The sequence below is a fragment of the Solenopsis invicta genome, chromosome 1, assembly GCF_016802725.1.
Source record: "Solenopsis invicta isolate M01_SB chromosome 1, UNIL_Sinv_3.0, whole genome shotgun sequence".
NCBI classification, from domain to species: domain Eukaryota; kingdom Metazoa; phylum Arthropoda; class Insecta; order Hymenoptera; family Formicidae; genus Solenopsis; species Solenopsis invicta.
In genome coordinates, this window is record NC_052664.1 from 30059427 (window position 1) to 30082184 (window position 22758).

At 36.7% G+C, this 22758-nt stretch overlaps 1 protein-coding gene and 1 long non-coding RNA gene across 2 annotated transcripts in view; both read right to left on the reverse strand.

The window, feature by feature from the left end:
• Nucleotides 1-22758, reverse strand: part of LOC105208087 (UPF0489 protein C5orf22 homolog) — a 619399-nt gene that overhangs the window by 92808 nt on the left and 503833 nt on the right. The window lies entirely within an intron of this gene.
• On the reverse strand, nt 1547-7980 carry LOC120357709. The gene is made up of 3 exons (XR_005574724.1): nt 6803-7980; nt 6155-6195; nt 1547-1659 (listed from the first exon to the last, which is right to left on the reverse strand). It is a non-coding gene; the product is annotated as an uncharacterized LOC120357709 (long non-coding RNA).

Here is a 22758-nt window from a genome sequence, read left to right on the forward strand (position 1 = left end):
AGGAGAAGATTCGCGCAAGGACGCACGTAGATTTCCGATTCGCATTAGACGAAGGATAGAATAGGAAAGGAAGACTCCCCCATGAACATCCCTTGGCAAGGAAGCATGGGGTTGCTATGGCGACCGTTTCGAATTCCATAGACACACGTAACTCCCTCCAGCCCCCGCCATATGAGAAGCGCTTGCACGCATCCTACGCGATCCTGATTGGACGTTATTTTTTTCCGATAAGGGGTGCACATGTCTCTTACGAAATATTTTTTGAGCATGGCCGTGTGCGTGGGCGAATGTCGCCGTGTGCGTGTGGCTGGTGAAGGGAGATTCGAGGATGGAGAGTCTTCTTCGTGTCACATGTGGCCGCGATTTATATCTGGTGACATTCTATGGCATTCTACAATATTTTCCAATTTTTGGAAACAAGAACATTTGTGCACGGGTTTTCGTTAGTAAGCGTTGTTAGTAGTACTAGTGCTATAATTTAGTATGCGTGTGTTGTTTATATCTTATTTGTGGGATTTGAAAAATTATCAAGCTGCCTTCAGTGTTTAATCATCAGTGAATCAATTAAATTATTTTAATTTTCATAGATGCCAGCAATTATTAAACATCTACAATATATGGTAAGTGCTCAAATAAATCGAATTGATTTCATCTACCAAAATAAACAAATAATGTATGTATGTGTTTTAATATATTTACTGTGTGTTCGCAATTGCATAAATATAATGTATATACAGTGTGTAGGATAACGCGTCGTTTAAGCTTAAAATGTTAATTTCGTTATTCTCGCGGGAAGTAATGCCCTTATGTTTGTAAGACGAGGTACCCTTAAACTCGACAGGAAAGGGCTTTGCCTCGTGTAAACTTACGGATAAGTATCTCCTGAGGGTTTGACATTTCCCCAAAATAATCTGATCGGAAATAAAATCCTACCGCACATAAAATACTTGTTTTCGATAAACAATATATATTTTAGTAAATATTTTAGTTAATTTTCTTATATGTCTGACATATATATTATATTAAAAAAATATCAAACAATTTTTTTTTTTTTGGAAAAAATTAAGTCAAATAATTTGACAAATAAAAGTTTGATATTACAACTTAGTTATTCAGTTTATTATTCTTATTATTATTATTGTCGTAGGATTATTTATTATTGTTATTATTTTTATTAATTTATTATAATATGTACATTTGTCGAATTATTATTAAGTTTATAATAAATAATAATTATGTATAATTATGAGTGATTTTTATTTTAATTTTTATTAGCAATATGACGCAATCCATTTTTTAATTTCTAATTTATTATTTTTCTATTTTTTGTTAGTGTAAAATATAAGCGGAAACTTCTTGGATATCCGAAGCGCGGCAAACAAATTGCGGAAACCAGCCCGCGGCGGAATGGAATTAATTTTGCCAGCCCATCAATGTCGATTGATTGATCGGTGCTCACACATTTTCCCCTCGATGACAAGGAGCGGCTCGTCAGCTCGAAGGAAACCGATCCTCGCGTGAAAGGTGGCGACGGCTCCGGTCCATTTCGCATCCTGTCACTCGCGAATTCCGCGGATGCCGAAGCCATCCTCACACCCGCAAGGCGTGTTTATTTGGCCGGAAGTCCGTTCATAAATCTGGCTGTTTTCAAGCCTCACTCTGTGAAATATGATAATAGATGTGAGAGCGATGGAGGACCGTCGCGTATAAGAGAAGATAAATCTCGGCAGAAGAAAAGAGCTCGCGGACATCAACCCTCTCCGGAGAGACTTCAACCCCTTGCCCGTACGGTTTGCAAAAGTAACCACCGCGATAACACCGTGCCCCCTGCCCGCATCTGCTACAACACGTACTCGCAAGCGCGAGTTTTCCCTCGAAAGTTTGCGGATTACTCATGCGGAGGCTGCGACGCGTTGTGTCGGATAGTGAACTCGCTGAATAAATATGTTTCACAGTTTGCCGCGAATATGTTTTTCCTCTTTTTTTTCCCTTTTTCACATCCGATTTTTCCAATCCGTTCCGGACCGTTTTCAATTGATTATTAGCTTCGATATTCGCGATAGGTTCTGATATATTTTTGCGAATTAGTTTTGTGAATTAGTCGAGCGACTTTTTTCCCCAATGCAACATTATTTTTATTATTTCACTCTCATAAATTTTGGATATGTAGATGTGTGTATGTATCTCTGATTGAAAAAATCAGATGGCGCTTTATCTGTCATTCTACGGTACTAGTATTTGCAATTTGGAATAGCTTTAATAGTTTTAATAATTAGCATTAATTCACACACACACACACACACACACACACACACACACACACACACACACACACACACGCACGCACACACACACACACACACACACACACACACACACACATTCAGACATTGCTAAGATCTTCTATTATCTTCTGTATTTTTTGATCTCTCGCGAATGAGAGCTCTGACAAGACTTCTTTCTTGTTCTCATTTAAGGAAGCCCGGCACTAAGTAGAGATTGAATCAAGTTAAGGTAGGTCGTTGTTTGTTACCCCTCTCGCGCCACTTCGCTTAACCAAGTTCCTTCATTCCTCTTTTCCTTCTTCGAGAGCTTTCTCTCTTTCACTGAGGCGACGGGCACGCGCTTCTCCTCTCGTCCTGTCTCGCACCATTCGTTCCGCAATCTTCTTAAGACTTTAGGGCAAGCAAGAAGGGAGGTGAAACCAGCAGATGGGGTAGAGTATTAATAAAAACTCGCATCGCATCTTATCATCCCTCGCGCGAGCCCTCGACCGCCGTGTGAGAAACGCTTACCGCGCGCGCCACTTTGCCTCTTTATCTCTGTCACTCCTTCCCTTAAGGAGAATATTGTTTAACCCCCGAATAACTCTCGCGCCTCTGTGATTTACGCGCGACGTCCTTCATTTATTTACTTATTAAATTCATGTCATCCTTCGCGCTCCTTTTCTTTATAAGATACGTATTGTGGAAAAAAATTCACTCTATTATCTTTGATGTAGTACCGTTTAAGTGTCAAGTAATGATAAGCTTATAATTATAATTGAAATATAGCAATGGAAAGAGCGTTACTACAGCGAGAAAAATCTTTATTTTATAATAATGTTATAAACAGATTTTTTTTTAAATAGCTTGATAAGTTTCAAATTCAATTTTCAAATTTTAAAATCAACTCAAAATTTTAATTTCGAATAAAGTTAGTAATCTTGGAAGTAATAATTTATTATATATCGTTATAAAACACAAGTGCTTTTTTAAGATTTTCTAAATCATTGCTGAAAATGTAAAAACAATTATTAAATAAAAATATTTTATGAATACATTTTTTTACATTAATAATACAACTTGTAAAAAATTCACTCGTAATATTATTATAACTAGAAAAAATTCAAAATATTATTCTAATCAATATTAATACTTGGAAAATAATATTTTATATATAAATAAAATATTTTATATATAAAATATTTTATTTTATATAAACGTTGATTGATTTTTCTGGCTTCAAGATTTTTTTTCAATTATTGTATTTACTCACGTGAACAGATATATCGATTAACCGATCTATTTAGCAAAGTCAATTGAATATCTCCAAAATTCATATGATAAAATTTTAGTGTTGGCCATTTTATACGACGGATAAGATAACGATATCTGCGTAACTATTCGCCGCAGGGGTGGCTTTCGCGGCGCACGTGCACCTCGACTTTAACGGACTTCCATTAAGGGAAAATTCTGGCCGGAAGCGGGAGGCGGTTTAAGCTAGGAGCTGGATGAAACCGCGCGGGCGACGGCACAGTACTAAAGGGGTGGCGATAAAGATGAAGAGGACGAGAGAGAAAGAGAGGGAGAAAGAGCAATGTGGGGTGGAGTGGGATGGTCGACGGGGACGGAGAAAGTGGATAATGGAATTTCGAGAGCGAGAGTCGAGGACAAAATGGCTGGCACGCTTGCTGCTTCCAGAGCGGGCCGCTTGGAGGGTGGCGCGACTGCACTCGGAAGGGTGGTAGGTTAATTAATTCCGGGACATAAACCCAACCTTCCCTCTCTTTCCCTGTCTCTCTCGAGCAGACTGCGGGCTGTCGTATTGCATAGAGAGAACGGTACGGCTTCATAAACTATTATCAAGAGCAAGGTCGCGCTTAAACTGTGCCATCCTGTACAGTTTAAAGGGACCGGGCCAGAAGGATACTTAATAAAGCTACCGTGTTGAAAGAAAGATGCGTAAAGCAAAAGTATACATGTTTATACAATTATGACAATTTATATTTCAAAATGTGAAGAGATAAAAATTTGTGAACCCAGAAGACATATCAATTTTATCATTTCTCTCATTTAACTTTTAAAATATTATCTTATAAAATTACTTATTTTAGCATTAAAGCATATAAACTATAAAAAAATAGTTACATATTTATAATAAAAAAAAAAGCATTTTATGTTTTAAATTTAGACTCATAAATTTGAAAAAAATATGTGTAATATCATTGCACTATTTATGAATACATTTTTACGTATTGATAAATAAATAAAAAAAATACATATATTTAATAAATATATTTTATTACTTGTTATGTTTATAACTCCTTAATCATTTGTGTATGTGTGTGAAGCGTATAAATATTTTTTAATATGTATAAAAATATTATAAAAATGTCTTTTTTTTAGTTTACATGATCATACTTTAATAATAAAATAAGTAATTTTATAAGATAATATTTTAAAAGTTAAAAAAAATTATGAAATTGATTAATAAACGTAGAGCAATTAAATTTGATTAAACATCTGTTTAGAAAATAAAGCTACACGGAAATGCTGATAGAAAACAATTATTATCGCTAAGTGTAATTTCTTCTAACAAACAATAAATATTCTGTATAGTTCAGGTAAGCCAATTTCTTTCGTAGACCATTGCTTACTACATTTACTATGTAAATGTATACGGGCATTCATCAGAGGCAATTGTGACGCGTCGCCACGGTGCTTCGCACGCGAGAAAGTATTTTCCTTTCAGAAACTTGGAAGGTACGCATGCGGAATTATCGTCGCATGCTTGTATTCGCAAAATGCTCGCAAATTTCGATGGTGTGGAGCACCATATGCTATCGCCGTGGCACTGGCTCGCCGTGGTGATGATTGAATGCGTAATCTGCGAGTAGAATTCTCCGCGTTTTGGCGGGAAAGTTGTCGGTGCTTCGTCGGAAATTCGCTTCACGCGTGAAAAACGACAAACTGTGTTTGCCACAATCGTGAAAATGCGGACGTATCTCGCTTATTCTGAATGAGTACATAAAGTATTCGAAAAACTAACATCCTATGCAAACGGATACGAATGCGTGTATAAAAGCAAATAAAAAATATATATATATCAATATTGCTTAGTTTTTCACTCAAAAATTATATCTGGTGATCCCACATGTAGAGTAAGTGACATAGATAAGGGAATAATTCCATATCATTAATCATCTTCAATAGATTTAAAGAATTTTTATACGTACAATTTTCCTAAAATCTAATAATACAAAAAATTTGTATAACTTCCATTAAACTAGCCCACCCCTCCTCCATATAAAATTAATTTCAAAATTAATTTCAAAATATTTTAAAATTAAGTGCTAATTTGATGCTAATTTAATCCAAAATTAGATGCTCAATCCGTTTAGCAAAAATTTAAAAAAAAATTCGATAGGGCTGGCTCAACGTTAACTAGCTCCTTCAAACAAAAAAAATATTTATTATATAAACAAATGAACAAATAAAGTAGAATCAAGAGCTAATTAGGTGTTTAGAAAAAAAATAAAAAAAAATAAAAAATATATATTGCAAAAAATTTAGGAGCTGATCGCGTGTTTGATATCTTAAATAATTAAAAAAGGAACTTTTTAGTGCCAAATTTATATGTGTACTTAATTTTTTAAGATGAATTTTCTCGTGCCAACCGTGCGACCAATGTTTAAGTTCAAGTACTTGCCAAACAGAACCGTTAACGAAAACGTGAACTTAAATAAATGGATATAATATAATCCATCATTTTGTAATATTTCTATGCAACTTTTCGATTAATTTCAAAGTTTTTCTTTTTTATTTTACACATACATACCCAATAAACTTTTACAAATTCATTATTTTAAAATTAAAGAAATTTTGTAACTCACCGGACCGATGCACAGCAACGGAGTTATAACACAGCTTATATCTGTAAAGCGCATACAAATCCAAATTATAATTAGCGTCCAAAATCTTTTTCTTTATTTATACTAACTTAAAGGAAGTCGTAATTTTTTACAAATAAATTATTCAAAACAATTGTAATATTAATTATCAAATAGATTTAATATTTTATTTATAAATTAAATCTACGAAATAACAAAGAAATATTTTTTACGTATTTTTTCTTTCAACTACTTTTTTTTGCATAAATAATTTTTTAACTTTGGAAAAAGTTAATAAATTAAAGTTTATGTGTTTTAAAAATAACTTTTTAACTTTATTATTATTTAACTTTCTAACTAGTTAAAACTATCTACTCAACCTTGATTATATAAAATATCTACTATTAAACTGACATAGTCATTTTAGCACACTCAAATGCGACTCATACAGGAAATTATTTGCTATTTTTTTGCTCTATTAAAATTTTTGTGCGGTAGCCGTTTCGTTAAAAACAATGGCTGTGCTAGCTTAACCCATTAAAGCCCATAGTCAGATCAGCACAGGTAGCAAACAAATAACAATTGGTAATAGAACCAGAGCATGAAAAAACATTGAAATTAATCATAAATTAATTTATAAATCTCATTTACTTCGTGGTTGCTCTGCCGTTGCCTGGTGCCTCCCAGATCCTCCTTTTCCTCTCTTGTTCCAGCTTGTTTTTTTATGACACTAGCACTCACTTACGAAGACTCTAATACTTAGCAATAATCACCTCGATTGCGCGACATCCAGGACGTCACTCCCGTGCACGAGGGAGTGGCGCCGCAGTTCATTAGATTGCGACAACGAGAAGTTAACGTGCAACGACGAAAACGTTATCCGCATCCACTCGTCACCCGTGACGCCCGCGCCGTCGAGGAGGTTAACGTGGTAGACGACGAATCTCGAGCTCAGGAGTACGCGCGGTCTCCTTCACGCCGCGCCGCGCGGCGTAACATAACCTCTCGACGGCTTGGTTGCAGCCGTTGCTAACACACAACACATGCGTCTCCGGACGATTATTACGTTCGCGTTCTCACGTACGCTTGTAAACACATGAATTAAGACCGAAAATAAACAGCCGCGAGTTGAATAACGCGATCAAACCGACGGACGATGGATCACTGACGCCGTCGCTCGCACAACGAAGCATCGATCGAACGAAATTCGCGATCTAACAAGATGCCGGTAGATACGGCGCTCTAATCACATTGATATAAAGATCGCGCGGCCCCTTGCACTTGCCAGACACTTCAGATGTGCGCGATGCGCAATTCATTATGTCGCGACGACGGGAAATTGACGCGAAACGACAAGCGAGCTGCGATCCGCCTCACTCGCCACTCAACGCAATGACGTTAGCCGACGGACGGCTCTCGAACGATGGGTACGCGCGGACGCCTTCATGTGATACCTTCATCTCGTCGCGACGAGCGATAAACTTTGATCCGGTGGCCGCAACTATTGCTAATGCACAACACGCCCGCACGTCTCTGGACAATTATCACGTATGCTTATAAACATACGAGGTGAGACCGAAAACAAACAGCCGCGGATTGAATAATGCGATCGATCCGACTGCCGACGGATCACCAACGCCGTTACTCTTGGAACAAGCTTCGATCGAACGAATCGACTCTCACGATACTCGCGGCCTAACAACAGATTGCCGGTACAAGGGTGAGTACGACAGTCACTTTTATGAAGATTGCACGACACCTTACACGATGCTTCCGATGTCAACGCGCAATTCATTAGCGCCATTAACAATCGGTGTGATCATTTTCACGCGACTAGCGCGACCCTCTAGTAACTGGACGATGCCGCGGCGTCGCGCTAGTTACTAGGAGGTCGCGCTAGTCGCGTGAAAATGACCACACTGATTGTCAATGGCGCTAATGAATTGCGCGTTGACATCGGAAGCATCGTGTAAGGTGTCGTGCAATCTTCATAAAAGTGACTGTCGTACTCACCCTTGTACCGGCAATCTGTTGTTAGGCCGCGAGTATCGTGAGAGTCGATTCGTTCGATCGAAGCTTGTTCCAAGAGTAACGGCGTTGGTGATCTGTCGGCAGTCGGATCGATCGCATTATTCAATCCGCGGCTGTTTGTTTTCGGTCTCACCTCGTATGTTTATAAGCATACGTGATAATCGTCCGATTGTAGTGGTCGCTGGTTGGCCGTGTACCAGTAAGCGTGTTTGTAATAGAGTGAAAAAGCGCGGTTAGGATTGCTGACGCAATCCTCCTTACTTTTTGTTCAATCATATTCTGTATTCCTATTTAAGCCTTTTGTTTCCCATACAACTTTCTGCAATGGCCAAATCGTCCCTGCCCTAAACACTGGGGACGGGTGCCAATTTTAAAAGAAGAAGAAGAAGTGATAATCGTCCAGAGACGTGCGGGCGTGTTGTGCATTAGCAATAGTTGCGGCCACCGGATCAAAGTTTATCGCTCGTCGCGGCGAGATGAATGTATCGCATGAAGGCGTCCGCGCGTACCTATCGTTCGAGTCGTCCGTCGGCTAACGTCATTGCGTTGGGTGGCGAGTGAGGCGGATCGCAGCTCGCTTGTCATTTCGCGTCAATTTCCCGTCGTCGCGACATAATGAATTGCGCATCGCGCACATCTGAAGTGTCTGGCAAGTGCAAGGCGCCGCGCGATCTTTATATCAATGTGATTAGAGCGCCGTATCTACCAGCATCTTGTTAGATCGCGAATTTCGTTCGATCGATGCTCGTCGTGCGAGCGACGGCGTCAGTGATCCATCGTCCGTCGGTTCGATCGCGTTATTCAATTCGCGGCTGTTTGTTTTCGGTGTCAATTCATATGTTTACAAGCGTACGTGAGAATGCGAACGTAATAATCGTCCGGGGACAACGAGTGTTGTGTATTAGCAACGGCTCCGGCCAAGCGGTCGAGAGGTTATGCTACGCCGCGCGGCGCGGCGTGAAGGAGACCGCACGTATTCCTGTGCTCGTCATCTACTGCGTTAACTTCCTCGACGGCGCGGGCGTCACGGATGACGAGTGGATGCGGATAACGTTTTTGTCGTTTCATGTTAACTTCCCGTTGTCGTAATGAATTGCGCGTCGTGCACGCGAGTGGCGTCCAGAAGTCGCGCGATCGTGAGGCGATTATTGGTAAGTAGTAGTATTTTCGTGAGTGCTAGTGCCATAAAAAAGCAACAAGCAGAAACAAGAAAGGAGGAGGACCTGAGAGGCACCAAGCAACGGCGGAGTAACCACGAGGTAAATGAGATTTATGAATTAATTACTTTGTGATTAATTTCAATGTTTTTTCATGCTTCGGTCCTATTTCCAATTGTTATTTGTTTTTGCTATCTTTGCTGATTTGACTATGGACTTTAATGGAGCTGCCGCACAAAAATTTTGATAGAGCAAAAAAGTAACAAATAAGTTTCTGTATGAGTCGCATTTGAGTGTGCTAAAATGACTGTGTCAGCTTAATAATAGATATTTTATATAATCCGTTGAGTAGTTTTAACTAGTTAAAAAGTTACATAATAAAATTAAAAAGCTATTTTTAAAAGACAAACTTTAATTTATTAATTTTTTTCCCAAGTTAAAAGATCATGTATGCAAAAAAAGAAAACAATTGAGAGAAAAAGTACATTTCCATACAAAATATTTATTTGTTATTTCGTAAATTTATGGACAAATAAAATATTACATCTATTTAATAATTTGTCACTTGTTTTAAATAATTATTTTTAAAAAATTACGACTTTCTTTAAGTTAATATAAAAAGTTTTTTTGGACGCTATTATAATTTGAATTTATATATGCACTTTACAGATGTAAGCTGTGTTACAACTCCGCTGCTGCGCATCGGTTCGGTGAGTTATTAAATTTCTTTGATTTTAAAATAATGAATTTGTAAAAGTTTATTGAGTATGTATGTATAAAATAAAAAAGAAAAGCTCCGAAACGATTCGAGAAGTTGAGTAGCAATATTATAAAACGATTCTAATGTATATATATCCATTTAAATAAATACCTGCTATAGATTAGAAAATATTTTTTTATAAAAGACTTATTAATAGATAATGATAAGTTTTTCTAAAAGAGAAATAGGGGTATTTTTATGAATTAAACATTTAATTTGAATACTAAAATTAAAAAGGTAATAGAAAGTATCAAAATTCAGCATTCCGCAGTGTGTAAAATTTACTTATAATTAGTACACGGCATTTTAGCAGTTATCATTGTGTGTAATAATTAGCTTTTGTTGATGTAAAAAGTATCAAACTATATGTTGCATCTTAATGTTCTTTTTTGAATACGGTTTAATTAAGATTTCTAAACAAAGCCGTTCTAAACAAAATAATAATGATTCTTTATACATCTTAATTTTTGCTTACTCGTGACTCACAACAAAAATTCCCAACATTCGCAGCACCTTTCGCACAAGCTTGATCTTAACAAAATCCGTTGCGTACAATAACGTTGAGAAGCGTGGAACCGTTACGCGCGTTAGACTCACCATAATGGACGCGATTTGCGTAGGGGACCTCCGCTCATTATTCAAATCGAATTATGTCGACCGATTGACACGTTCTCAGGTGGTGGCTTTTCAAATTCCCAAGTCGGTCGCCACGCTGGGGGTTCCCGGTGCGCGTGAGATGTCGTAAGAGAGGGACGCATTTGCATACGGAATTGAACTCTTCCATTCTGGCATTACGACCCCATCGGGACTCGCGCGCTTGAAAAACATCGATCGAACGAACGAGGTGAGGAACACCGAAAAGCATGTCTCGAATTCGGGAATGTCGCGTGTTAATTATTCTCACGTGGCTCTTTACAGAAAAAAAGAAACAAAAATAACAATTCTCTACATTAAATAAGTTTATTTTTTAAATAATATGCAAAAAATGAAATAATTTCAATACATTTATTTAAAAAACAATCTTTTAGTCCGTTTAAAAGAATTCATACAATGATGCTCGTCTATGCAACGTCAACGAATAATAAACTGTTCGCGTACATGTTCACTGAAAAAAAGTTGATTGAATTAATCTGAAATACTATGGATATAACGATATGACAATTTGTCAGTTGGTGAAATATGAACGATCCATTTTCAATAAAATAACCAGACCAAATTTGATTGTATGTATTCTGATTTCGACTACATTAAAAAAATCTGGTTGCATTAATTGGAAATTTGATAAATTCAATCGGTATGTCTGTTTAATTAAAACGAATCGGATTTCTTAGGAATTATCGGATTTCCGAATTCATTTTTGTACAGAGCTAAAACTATACTGTCAAGATACATCTCTCATTTTCTTCCATCTTTGAACCTAATTTTAGAAACTCGCAAAAGAAATCTTGAGAATATCAGTGAAAAATTGTATAAATTGTGGTTTTTATTTTATCGCATGTTTTTTTTTAACGAAAAATAGAATGCTGCCATATCCATCTAATGATGGTGCTGCATACTGTTATGTACCAGAAGTTTTGTAGGTCCAATCAGAATATGGTAATCAAATTTGTACAACGATCATATCTAAATGTTTTGGTTGCACACCAAAATATTTGTTTACATTAACTAAATAAATTCAGTTTGTTTTCACCAAAATTTATTTAATCAAACGTATCTTGTTAACTTGACCATGATCTGTTCTTTTCCATGTTGATTTGTAAATAATAAAATAAATATAAAAATGTAAAAGATAAGTCAGTTGGATAAAAATTTAGATTCATAATTGAGTAATTATAGAAATTCGGCAAGTTTAGACGATTCAAATTGGGAGCACGATGATGAAATGTATCAAACTCACAATAGATATGAAATCGATTCGTTCTCTTAATCATTTTATAGCGCATTAAAAAATGTATACACATATTGATACATGTATACATTAGGAAACAACCATCTGTCGGCCTATAATGCGCGGTAGATAGCCTTTAAAAGAACTGCACAATAGCTGCGTAACATCTTGAGAATATCGTAAATCAAGCTGTATGTTACCAGGAAGTATTTTAAGATCATAGATAAAAAAAATGTAAGACATTAATTTCATTGTTGACAAAATGACGTTTATGACGATGCAATAAAAAACAACGTGACAACGGGATAAATACATTTAATGGTTTATAAAACTGGCGAGGTAACAGTTGGCTATATTCTGTATCTTTCTTAGAAGTAAAGCCGTGAGCGATCTTCTGTTCTACTGAAAAAAAAAGAGATCACAGGCGCAATTTTATTTCTGCGAGCACGAGATGTGTCATAAAAAATACTTTGACTAAGAGTGTGTACGATTCGAAGCTAGTGAAATACGTTGTTTCTTGGATTCGTTTTTATGTCTTTTTTTTATGTAACATACGATATAGAAAACAAACGGTAATCTTCTGTTTCCTTATTTTGCAAAATAAATTGAAAAATATAACATAATAAAATGATAATATATTCATATATGTATTCAATGGCTGTAAAATGGCTTTCAGTATAACAAGAGACATTTTATCGTAATACATAATGCATGAAACTATTTTGTATAAAATAATAGTTAAATAATTGCGAATGAAATGTCTTTGAAATGGATTCGACTGTATTTCTAGAACGGTCGGAGAAATATATCATTAATGCGCAATAATCTCTCAACGTTTTATGAAACGGAAGGCAGTTCGCGGTCGAGTTAAATGTACTTATCTACATATGTATGTATGTATGTATGTATATATTTCGTCTGGATGGCTATTGCGTGTGGGTGCACGTACGTTACATCCATGAATCTGATTAAATATGTTTTCTGATGTAGGATATGTCAAGATAGATTCAAAATGATTGAACGTAAGCTAGACGGAACACTGGATAATAAGAAAAAGAAATTATAACATTCAACTTTTGAACTCGCACAAATGACGACGAATTTTATCTACAGATTAACCTCATCGGATAACTTAGTCGATAACACTTGTACTGGGCGAGTAGATCGATGACTTCTCTTGTTGATTTCCCCGCTGTTTCACTTTGAAATTTCTCTCTTATCGCAAAACCAAACGCAAGAAATAAATTTATTTCCCGTGAAGTAAAATCCTTAAATTTACTGCTTCGATTTTACTAGTCCTCGTGGAACCCCTCGGTAAACGAGATTCGATGCGACCATGTTTCGATGAGATCGATAGTCTCCCCTTGCTGATGGTGTAGGTACTCGTGCGCCCGTAAGCATGCAACTGGATCTACCTTCGTGTATAGGGATTCTTTACTCCTGAATGAATACCGCCATCTTACAAAGCTGCAGAGATATTACCATGTTACAGGCTCTATCTATATTTGCTGAAAGATAAGCTCGCATGGAGAGCACTATAAAGAATCTTAGATCTGCGCTTGGTTTGCCTGAGAGCGAAACAATTAATTATTTATAAATGTCTTCTTCGCCATATAGAAAATTCAATACACTAGCGAATAAAATTACAATTACGATGTACAACTCGATTTTCAACAAAATTTCAAAATTAATGAAATCCTTTCCATCATTCCATCTTTATTTATATCTTTAATAATTAATGTATTATGCTATTAATTAGTGCAAAGAATTGTTTCGGATGTTTAATTTGGTTGTTAGAATGTGCAAAACTGTTTGCAGCAACATTATCATACTTTGGCTTTCTACTTAGTTATTTTGATGGTCCGACATAAAATTATTTTCTGATCTGTATCTAACTAAATTTGAGATGCTGCAGTAAAATTATTCTTTTCGTAAATAGCAATAATATCCACACGTGTATCACGTATTCACGGAAGAGTGCGGTTCGTTTAATTTGCGATTCAATAAGCCTAGGCACGACAACTTAACTATAATGTCCCTTACGAGCACACGCGTTGCCTTCGTGCACGCGAGGGGGCTTTCGACGCGGCGCGGCGGCGTTCCGCTCGATGTCCTCCGCGCGAGCGAGCGGTCTCGCTGAAAATTGAAAAACTCGAGAAAAATCAGGCACAATCCCAGGCGCAAGCCGTTCCCCCGGGACAGCAGGTACAACGGAATCTGGACGAATCCGATTGAATTGCAGTTTGTTGCATACACACGGCTGAAGCGCGCACAACAAACTCGGTTAGCCTCGAGTTACGAGGAATTCCAGTTCTCTCTGTATTCACGTCTCCTTCTCGCGCCTGTCTGCAGGCTATGCGAGAGAAGGTAGATGAATACGTAGGTCGGAGGGGCTGTTAAATCGTGCGGTAAATTCGCTTGCATTTCACTCTCTGGCGAAGGAGTCCCGGAGTAATACGTCGTCGTCGTCGTCGTCGTCGTCGTCGTCGTCGTCGTCGTCGTCATGGAGGGCGTAAGACGAACTCGAAGCTATTGGAACCGGGTCGAATCGAAGGTCTTGTCGGGGCTCCATGTTGAAGGAGGAGAAGGAGGAGAAGGGTGGTTGGAAGTCTGATCAGTTTATAAGCGCACATTGAGTTATTGGTAGCTCATCTGCCTCGTCGATATCCGACTGGATGGCTCCTCCTCTCTCCAAGACTCTCTCTCTTTCCTCTTCTCTTTCCGCGCACAGAAAACTGTCTGTGCACTTTAGCAAGCTCCGTGAAATATTTCGTTCTTCTATTCGTTCGATGCATGGCGCGCGCGCGCGCGCGTGTACCTCGGCGATATGTTGAGATAAAAATATGCAGCGTATTTCGTAAAAATGGTAAGGCTACTCTTGAATCCAGGAATATAAATTCCTCGTACGTATATCGACGGTGAAATTTGTAAAAGTTCCACGCATAATAACTTGTACACGACTTTGTCGTAGGCACGAAAAAATTGCATATTATTTAACGAAGTTTATAAAATATACAATTTTATTGTCATATCTAAAAACAATTAACATATTTTACTTGGAAAACTTGCCGCTAAAATCCGCCGTTTGACGACATCTCGCGCGCATTACACATGTATATTCGCAGCTTTCACCAGGTTAACTAGGAACACTCCACATGTTTGGAGTTAATTGCATGTATCGGTGTGGCAATCACCAGATAGCTCTTAACGTGCCGCGATACAGCCGCGTATAATTTATCGCGCGCGTTGCATTGACAGGCGATAGAAAATAAAAGGAGGGACGTGCGCGCGCGTTGCGTGCATCGCGAACAAAACGACGGCAACGACGACGGCGACGCCAGGCCACATCAATCGTGAACGCCGCGCCGTATAACTCGACATCCATTTAAGAATGGTCTCGTCGCGCGAAACACTTTTCCCGCGTCGCGCGAATGCGCGACTCGTTTGATGACCCCGCGTTATTAATGGACCAAGCGAGGCTACATTTTCCGGACCGGTGTACAGATCACCGGTTCCAGGAAGCGAACGGGTTCTATCTGCAGAAACTGATGACGATCGCGACTTTAACAGATTAGACAACTTGTTGGAAGATATAGACGCGCTATGCATACATCCGCCGCAATAGAAAGTCCGATTATAAAGCGCGAGACTTTAGACCAGTCGTGACTGGTGGCTTCAGATAAAAGTCAAATCGCGACGTTCGCCCAAGTGAGCTGAGATTATTTGTCGGAGATTACACCGCGAAGGTAAGAATAAATATTAAGAATTATATGTTAAAAAGAGCTTAGTAATAGCTAGTTAATCGGACGACGATAAATCTACAATATATTGCTAAAAATATCTATAAATAAACAAATATGCAGTAATCGAATTCCGGCGTGAATATGCATGTAACGTTATTTTGCAATAAATATGTATAGCAACATATAATCAGTAAAAAGTTCAATGCAAAATTTATTGCTTATGGCTGCGCAGTTGCCTTTTCTCATCACATAAGAATATAGTACGCGTTTGCGCTGTGTGGCAGCTCCTTCCTCAAGCGTAGTGATTGCACTTCTATTACGTCTATCATCGGCAAATGTCAAAATCTACGTTACGAAGATTATTTCTGTATAATCTAAACATTAATTTTGCACGAGAAAAAACTGCTACCGAAAAAAATCATTATATAATTTATATATAAAATAATCTAGAAAATAAATTTATAAACAAAGTATGAAATAATATTATAGTAATATAAATCACACAGCATATGAAATATAAATATAATGTACAAAATAATTTTATTTTAGCATCTGAAAATTTAGTTAGATACAAATCAGAAAATAATTTTATGTTGGGCCATCAAAATAATTTTGCAGGATGCCCAAGCATGATTAATGATGCTGCAAACAGTTTTGACATCCTAGCAATCAAGTTAAACTGTTGTTTCCGTGTATAAATCAAATATACACATATATGTATTTATGTAAAAAATAATCAATTTTGAAAGTGCAAAGCAAACGAAATGAGCGATATTGAACGACAATTGATGTATCGCGACAGTCGAGTCGTGACAGTGTCGCGGATAAAGAAATCGCGGGCAGGTCTAGACGTTTTCGCTCGCGTACCCACCCCGAAATCGTAGACGACACGCGAGGGGGTGGACGATTGGAAGACGATCCTTGAAGTACTTCACCGAGATTGCAAGAAAAGTAGAGAAGAGTAAGACCTGGGGAAATCGGAAAGGGAGGAGGAGGAGAAGAAGAGACAGAGACAAGAAGAAAGGCTTGCCAGTTTGTCGGTCGGAGTTATGTGAGCGCAACGACGTAAATACGCGCCTTTGCCGTTCCTCGATGCAACGCTTGCTGAAGAGCGCGGAGTGCGGGCAGGGTAGTTTCGCAGGCAACCGAGAAGGCCAGATAAAGAGCACCCGAGATCTCCGTACGTAGATACACGCCGGTCGGAGATTCGCGACACAAAGGGCGGCGAGACGAGGAAGACGGCGGTTAGGAGATAGTCGTAAACAACTGTCGAACACAATCTCCTAATGCACGCCTCTCTTTTGGCACACGAGAGACACCCTTTCTGCTCGAACGATCCCGCCGACCACCCTTCGCGCAACCACCCCACCTCCCCACCTCACCCCCTTTCTCTCATCGTATATCGCTCGGTAATAGGAAGTTATATCCACGGGATTCGCGACAACCAGAGGCGCCGAACCTATCACCACGTCGTGCCTTCGTGACTTTTTGCCCGGCTACGCGCGAAAGATCGTCGTCGTAAATGGGAGGATCCATCCTTGTAACGTCTGTATTGGAATTCATGGCCGTCTAGCTACTGTATCGGCTTGTAAACTGCGCCATCGAACGAGCCATGCATCTCCGCGAGCTCGAGTCTTCTTCCGAGATTTTTTCGAATCAACGAAACGTAAAGGAGGAACGTTATAAGCTTCGCATTTATAGATCGTCTATTTCCTCTGTCATGGCTTTAATTGAAACTTAAATACGATTAGGATAATTTGTACAGGACATTCGAGTAATGGACCTTGCAAATCAGATTAAATCACGACGAGTCGGATAAGCCATTGATTATTCAGGATACTTTAATATCGTTCATTACACGATAAAGTATTATTTAATTTATTTATTCTTTCACGACGAAGAAAACGATTTTGTCCCGCTACAAAATTGAATTGGCGCGCGCGATTCTATAATTATTTTTGTCGTTTCTCATCTGCAACTTAATCTGCATGCAAAATTAACTTTGTAGCATTACTCATGCAATTTGAACGCGCACCTAATTATTGAGTTCTTCGTGTTTCGATAATCGTTATGTATGTTAATATAAGTCTACACGACGGGGGTTACGATAAGACTCGTACAGTGTATCGCCTTCGCTAAGCGTGCGTAACCATATAAAATACATCAAGAACCATATTTTTTCCGTATCGCATAATAAATTGCGTTTCTTGTGACATTAGTCTTCCGTTTCGCCTGAGCGAGTACTCCAGAATGTGATCGTTCTTGCTATTTGAATGAATTTAATTTATCATGATCGGCTTAGGACTAAACTTCATTCTATTTTCAAGCATACTTGAAACTGCGAACGTCTGGAGACCTAATATTCTCTTCGCGTTGTAAGTGATACTTACTACGCCGACAAGAAAAATCTGTTGGAGAGATGTACAAAGAAACAACAAATAATAATCGTGAATTATTATTATACAAGCAAATTGGATTTATCCCTTTTTGCAGAGTAGTAATTCTAGTCGTAGGTATAGCAGTTGGTAATGTCGAACGTTGTTCTATAAAGCACTACTTTATATGAGATTTAATGCTTTATAATTAATTAATCACTATCATCAAAATAATGTATTACATCAATAATTAGATTGATTTAAAATATTATTTAAAAAATATATGAGAATTGATTGAAAATTTATATACATATAATAAAAAAAAATAAAGCTCAAAAGTTATATAAAAAAGACAAGAACGAGAACGAAAAACAAGCGCAATAATAAGAATTACAAATATTGTATGGGTTACCAAAGAACTTCATATAAATATTCAATGCCTATGCAATATCGCATAAGCGTATCTTGTCAAACGACAAGTGAAAGAAGATACATATGTGCATAATTGAGACAGTCGACGAGATATATATGCGGAAACGCAAGGACAGTCTCGGATCTACGGGAAGATTTCAAGTGATGTCCAATTAATTGGAGCTAGTACATTCGTGCATTCAGATGCAGATCAACAACGCAGTATTATACATATTAATGTATATTATGACATCGTGCTATTAGTAATCACGCTGTGTACAGTGATAGTGTCGAGCAGCGGGAAGCATTGAGAAAAATTGATGGAAGTACGGGACTCCGTAAAACGCGCGATCCAAACGACAGAAATAAGCGACAAGGCGTTAAACTCTCTTACCCAAAGTCTTTGAGTTTTCCCGTAACTGGTGTATATATTAGCTATGAACGACGTAATATTGCCTCCGCTAGCTTGGGGCCTTAATGCATGGATAATATGTAATAGTGTTTACCGACTCTTCCATTTTGTGCTCCAAAGGACATAATATGTGCATGAGACGTTTATATAAATTCATTTGGACATAGAATGCTCATATTTAATGTTCCTTCGAGGAAGAAATGTGTTAGAGCGTGCTATAAATGATACACAACAAGAAACGTAATGTATATACATAATGTCGCATTTCATTTGTGCTTTTACATTACATAAAGATATGTTTTTAATAGAAATCTTATTATCTATAATTTATTAGAATTTGATAATACTTACTATTCAGGAATAAATTTTTAAAATGTAGATGCAGGTAATATGAAAATAGATAATTTTATAAAAATTAGATTGATTTTTATATATATAATTAAACTGTGTAGTATAAATACTGAATATAAAATTGTGTATAAAATTTTTTCTGATCAAATTACAATCTTTAAATATACTTATTTTAATTACATTTCGAAACTCAGTATAAGACTAAGGAGTTTAATAACTTAAAATTAAGAGCTTTATTAAGAGAAAATAACTACGAATTTATTATGTAGTAGAACTGCTAAATAATAAATTATATTATGCTGAATTAAAAAATATACAGTGAAAAAATTCTATTATTTCTTAATCGTGCAGGATCTTATATAAAAATTAGTTTGAGAATAACGGAATTAATAATATTTTGTTTCTCCAATTTAAATAAGAAATAATTAACTGGAAAATTAATTTGTCCGAGAAAATAAAGAATTACGTTGGAAGCTGATGGCGGTTCTCTTAATACGAATTCCATAATTTAATTAATTGGAAAGATATTAAGAAACGCATTTCTGTCAATAATTAATGCAGTTTGGCTTTGCGTATGAGATAGTGTATATAATGTTATTTACAATCTTGTACGATTAGTAATCAGGAAGTATTTGCGGACGCCATAAACGGGATGGATTTAATTAATCCGAAGGAGAATTAATTGAAGATAAAATGGATGAGCCAGGTTGCTCTGGAAAAGGGGGAAGAAACAGAATCATGATATACAAACGATTTAATATCTGCAGTTTATCGGATTAATATGATTAATTTGTTGGCAAGAGATTGAGAAACGCCATAAACGAATTTTGCAAATAAAAAAATATTTTATAAACTAGTATAATAGAGTAAAAGAATAATAGAATTTTATATTTAGGATTAATTAAAATCTTATGTATTTCTTGCTAAGTTTCTTTATAAATTTAATTTTCTGAACTCATTGTACTATAATTATTATATTATATTAATAAAATTATATTTAGATAAAATTATCTTTTTTCTCAATCTAGTATTGCTATTTTTTTCAAATTCACACAGATATAATGTAATAATAATATCGAGAAAGTTGTTATAATAAGAGATAAAGTAAAAAATGGCGTGCAAGATAATGTATTGGCGTCTACTATGCGTAGAATATGATTAAATAATAAGCAATGATCACTTTTCGATGAAACGGTGCCAAAATTAAACGCATAAATTTTCAATATTTATCAATGCATACATTTTTATTAAAATGTATAATAATTAATACTCATGCGTTTTGTACTAATTAGTAAAATTTTTCATTTGTGAATACCGTGTTATGAGATATCGCGACTAACATTCGATGTCCTCAAGTGCGCGCGCGCGCGTAAAGAGGGATAAAAAAAGATTTCTCTTTTCCGTTACGTCGCGGTCATGGCCAATCATCTGGAATGACTTTGCATGGTATTGATACTGATCCTATCGTGGATCAATTATTATGGTAACGTCGGTATGCGCCTGGGCCGATCCAACGGGAAGACAAACACGCCTTGGAACGCTCATGCATTCGAAATCCATTCGTTCCTACTGTGCATCTGCCGATCGGGCCGAGTAATGTTTTCGTGTAATTTTAATCGAATGATCGAACAGGACGCGCGGCTGGTGGATAAAGGGCCGGCGATTATAATCGAATGGAATTGCGCTACGTTTCGATTCGAGTGTGCAGCCTGTACTTACGCTATTTTCGTATATTAGCGGTAATCGAATCGTTATTTTGTGATGTGATGCAGATGCCGCGATACTCGCGGCTCGTAAGTACAGAATGCAGGGTGTGTATACACATTCCACGCATTTTATGGCTATCGTACAAGCCTTGCGTTATCGTATTCATTTATTCAAATGCCAATTCGCGGAATAAACACATACCAGATCAAAATATATAGGCCTATAGGCATGATAATTGATAACGATGATGGCAATAATGCATTAGAATCGCAGATGTCAATAGAATAGAATACATATTTAATATGTTCATATATATATTTCGTAGACGTATCAACAAAAATATACGCATGGACTTTATTTAATATACATACGAAATATAATGAATTATTTCGAAACTAAAACATGTCTTTAAATCGTGTAAAGTGAAAAATCTAATTTTCATACTAAAGAAGTAAATTTTCACTCTTTTAAAGTTTTACTCTATGAATTTTAGAGTCATATTTATGTATATAATAACAGTGCAATGCAGCGTTTATTTAATTATACCTAATTAATAAAATCTACTAAAGCTAAAGTCTTGTGTTCGAAATCGCAATATCATTTTATAATAATTGATTTATGATATTTGATAAGTAAAATAAAATATTAAATTATTTCCAATTGTAAGTATATAAAAATGAAAACATTAAAGTAAAAAAGATACATATTATCTAATATAATAATTGTAAGAAGTGTGTTAATTATATTTAAAATTATTAAAACTCTATGTGATTTTAAAAGTTTTCATTTAACTGTTAAAATTAAAAACAACAAAGAACAAATATAATTGTATTTAATAATTAATAATTAATAATTAATCAGTATGTATTCGCCGATTACAGATATTATAATTATACAAAATAATAATTCGTTAATTTAGGAACAGAGTGTTTCGGAAAGGTTTTTCGTTGCAATATTACAAAGTACAAAAGCATACCGGTATATCTGATTTACGAGCGACAAAAAGCTAATTATTTAAATTAAAAGCTATGTGGAAAAAATTGGAAGTAAAACGTATTATTAAATTAACCGCTATCATGTTATAGTAACATATAAACTTAAGCAATATAATCAAAACTGACACATCACATGCTATTGGCATGGATCAAATCTTTCCTTGAATTTTTTGGTTGTACATATATAAATTATATACGTTCTTAACGAAATCCTCGAAAAGTTGGAAGGCATTCTTTGAGCGCGTTCTCCATCTATCGAAGTGAAATAAAAATAGCTTGGTGTTCCGCCTTGTTACATGTGCAACGCATCAAGAAGGAGGATATAACGTGTCGTTCGCGCGGTTGCACTGCATGCTAATGCAATCCCTTCTCATTAGAAACTCATAAAATCCAGGATCCGCGGAGACGTTTCTCTCGTAGCGAGGAAGGAGAAAGGTCCGAGGTAGGATCTAGGAACGAGGAGAAGGCGAAGGTAGAAACCAGTTCCCTGGGCGTTACTCCAAGCAAAGAGGAGAGTTCTTTCCCACATGAAAACCATGCCATGGACAGATGGATACTCCTGTAACTTGCCAGCCTTTCATACCGTGCACAATCGTAGATGAAAATGCGCCAGCACGTGCACGGTTTCCTATTTCGCGGGCATTTTTGTAATAAATCATAAAGTTGTTTACTATCTGCGAGCTACTTAGAAAGATTAACGTCGAGATTAACGCATCGTCTTGGCGAAAGCATATTATATACTAATCACATTTGTGTCTACCTGTTAAACGATGAGTC